This window comes from Lampris incognitus, chromosome 2 (genome assembly GCF_029633865.1).
Source record: "Lampris incognitus isolate fLamInc1 chromosome 2, fLamInc1.hap2, whole genome shotgun sequence".
NCBI lineage: Eukaryota > Metazoa > Chordata > Actinopteri > Lampriformes > Lampridae > Lampris > Lampris incognitus.
In genome coordinates this window covers 147,708,432-147,712,040 of record NC_079212.1, presented here as the reverse complement: position 1 = coordinate 147,712,040, position 3,609 = coordinate 147,708,432, and the positions used below count along the sequence as shown (strand labels likewise).

Genomic DNA, 3,609 nt, shown 5'->3' with positions numbered 1-3,609 from the left:
AAGGGAACCGACTGATAAACTGGGTGTAGACTGACGTAGGACAGAAAGCTTCATACAAAGACTGGAAGGTGGAAAATGACAGTGCTCGATTTCGGAGACGACAAAGTCCTCTCTGTTTTTTTTCCCTCGGGGTTCTCGAGCTGAGCTGACTGGTGCCAAGTGGAGAATCTCACTCCACCGAATGTGGAGTTTTTCAAAACCAAGGCATTAACTCCTACAGACACACACCAACAAGTACATGTATTAGTACCGTGTGTGTGTTTGTAACATGCAGAACATGTATAGGCAGTCCTGAAGAAATGAATATGTCTATATGCATTTTTGTATATTTTGTGTAACCTTGCACACAAATGTAACTTTATATATGTATACTTCTAAAGTTCTTTATCTTTGTCCAAAACCATAGAGTAACCCAATCCCATTGCTTAAGAGATTGTGAAACTAAAGGAAGGGCGAAGGCTAGCTAGGCAAACAAAAGAGGATGTTGTGGTATTACTAGTTGTCTGTTTCTTTTTGTAGTTTTTCTTTTTTTCTCCTAGGTTGGAAATGACCTAATGCAGTTTGCACAGTGGCGTAGCCAGTGACTTGTTGGCACTTGTAGCAGACGGATAAAGAGACATTCAGAGTGGAGGAGTGGGACGAGGAGACTGGTCCCAGTCCGAGACATGACCCGGCAGCTGCGCGGGTCCAGTGGGGAGGGAGTCGACCTGCCGAGCCGCATGAGGGAAAACCAGACCAAACAACCGTTTAGCAAACTGGGTGGATGACTGCAGTGCCGTTTACCACCTTCAGCAGCGCGTGTTGCGCGAGCTGGGTGTTCTGCCAACACGTGTACATCAAACTGTCACAGCTCGCTTTCCAGCGTGGCGGTTTTCTCTTATTTTAATATTTCATTTGTAATATATTTAACCAAAAAAGCTCTCCTGAGATGTGAGGAGGTCCCAGTGGGTTCTCTTACCGGGCGCTGTTCTGGGTGGAGATGCATGCTTTAGATGCATAGTAGGCTTACATTTCTAAGCACCTTTTTGGAGACAGAAAAGTCTGTGCCTCGTCATCAATTAGTTTTAAGCAGCTTTTTGGGCAATGTCGCTGAGCAACCTCAGACAAGGAAGTGCCTCAGCTCTTGTTAACCACATTACAACATCATTCTCCTGAAGGGAGGCTCCTCACTTTGTTCTCCGCAGCTTCTCTTACAGCTGGACTGCTAAGAAACAAAACAGTTTCTTACTCCATCAGGTGGAACTTCCTCCTGCACTGAGGGGTCATACGTAGGTCAAGGTGAGAAGCTAGCTTTGCCTGGTAGGGGTGTCTGACTCTGGGACGTCACTTTGCTCAGCATTGCGTCTTGTTCCTTAAAGGGTAATTCCATTTTTCTACGTATTTTCATAGTTTTTTTTTTTTTTACATCATACATATCAGTTATTATATCATCTGCCTCACCGGCTTCATTCAGTAGATATTGGACACAGACCACCGCTGGACTCAGCTTTACAGTGGTGTCTTACTGAACAGGAGTCTTTAAACAACAAACCCCCCTAGTGTGTCAGTCAGACTGTGTCCATGACTGTCCATCATCTATGACTTCTCTCTGGTGCTGGCTGGCTAGCTTATGGATGGTTACTACTACCTATGGTAAGTATAGGCTGCTACTTCCTGCAGGGTGAACCAGGAAGTAGCTCAGCCATGTCGTCCACCATTGACCATATTAGATATTTCACGTCATAACTTTTAACCTTCACGTCCTGGTTTGGATAACTGGGTTAAATTTGACTTGTTGAAACATGTCTGACCCTCCTGTTCAGTTGTCCCCTAAGACACCGATGTGAAGCTTGAGTCCAGTGGTGGTCCATGTCCACAATCTACTGAATGAAGCCGGTGAGGAAGTTGATGTGATAACTGATATGTAGGATGGAGAAAAAACTATGAAAATAAGACCCAGATTGTAAACAAAAATGGAACTGTCCTTAAATGCATTGGAAAACCTGGAGGAAGATCCTCTAGAAAATGGACCATCCATCTGGTCTGAGTTGATTCACCCTTAAGCCTTTGGGTAAAGTATATTACACAAAGAGATGACTTCATATGGCGTGATATAAATGTATCTATATCTATATATGTGTTTTCCCGTTTCTGGGCATGCGGTGGTGCTGGAGGTCACCAGGGTCAGATGTCGCTCCACTGTGAGGTGAATGATGAGGACAGTTTTTTGAACTGCTGTTCTACACAGTATGTAGAGAGTCATATTTTCCAAGACTTTGTCCAGATATGTAACATCTCAAACAAAGGTCAAACTATTTGAAGAGAAGTTTTAAAAAAACAGTTGTCATTTGTGGTTTCAAGAGCCTTTTCCATGTCAACCTCTATACTTCTTTTGAGTTGTTCTGCCACATTCTACATGCGGCCTTCTATGCTGAGGTCCTTCTATGGTGAGGTCCTTCTATGCTGAGGTTCTTCTATGCTGAGGTCCTTCTATGGTGAGGTCCTTCTATGGTGGGGTCCTTCTATGCTGAGGTCCTTCTATGGTGAGGTCCTTCTATGCTGAGGTCCTGCTGTGGTGGGGTCCTTCTATGGTGGGGTCCTTCTATGGTGAGGTCCTTCTATGCTGAGGTCCTGCTGTGGTGGGGTCCTTCTATGGTGGGGTCCTTCTATGGTGGGGTCTTTCTATGTTGAGGTCCTTCTATGCTGAGGTCCTTCTATGGTGAGGTCCTTCTATGGTGGTGTCCTTCTATGGTGAGGTCCTGCTGTGGTGAGGTCCTTCTATGGTGAGGTCCTTCTATGGTGGGGTCCTTCTATGCTGAGGTCCTTCTATGGTGAAGTCCTGCTGTGGTGTGGTCCTTCTATGGTGAGGTCCTTCTATGGTGAGGTCCTTCTATGGTAGGGTCCTTCTATGGTGAGGTCCTGCTGTGGTGGGGTCCTTCTATGGTGAGGTCCTTCTATGGTGAGGTCCTTCTATGGTGGGGTCCTTCTATGGTGGGGTCCTTCTATGGTGAGGTCCTTCTATGGTGAGGTCCTTCTATGGTGAGGTCCTTCTATGGTGGGGTCCTTCTATGGTGGGGTCCTTCTATGGTGAGGTCCTTCTATGGTGAGGTCCTTCTATGCTGAGGTCCTATGCTGAGGTCCTTCTATGGTGAGGTTCTTCTATGTTGAGGTCCTTCTATGGTGAGGTCCTTCTATAGTGAGGTCCTTCTGTGGTGGGGTCCTTCTATGGTGAGGTCCTTCTATGGTGGGGTCCTTCTATGCTGAGGTCCTTCTATGGTGAGGTCCTTCTATGGTGGGGTCCTTCTATGGTGAGGTCCTTCTATGGTGGGGTCCTTCTATGCTGAGGTCCTATGCTGAGGTCCTTCTATGGTGGGGTCCTTCTATGCTGAGGTCCTTCTATGCTGAGGTCCTTCTATGCTGAGGTCCTTCTATGGTGGGGTCCTTCTATGGTGAGGTCCTTCTATGCTGAGGTCCTTCTTTGGTAAGGTCCTTCTTTGGTAAGGTCCTTTTATGGTGGGGTCCTTCTATGGTGAGGTCCTTCTATGGTGAGGTCCTTCTATGCTGAGGTCCTTCTTTGGTAAGGTCCTTCTTTGGTAAGGTCCTTTTATGGTGGGGTCCTTCTATGCTGAG

At 46.4% G+C, this 3,609-nt stretch overlaps 1 protein-coding gene across 1 annotated transcript in view; it reads left to right on the top strand.

Moving 5' to 3' along the window:
* LOC130107943 (dual specificity protein phosphatase 7-like) overlaps positions 1-568 on the top strand; it is a 12,805-nt gene extending 12,237 nt beyond the window's left edge. Inside the window, exon 3 of the mRNA XM_056274760.1 lies at positions 1-568. This exon is cut by the window's left edge and continues 702 nt beyond it. The gene's annotated coding sequence lies outside the window, so the exon portion shown is untranslated.
* Positions 569-3,609: the final 3,041 nt, after the last annotated feature.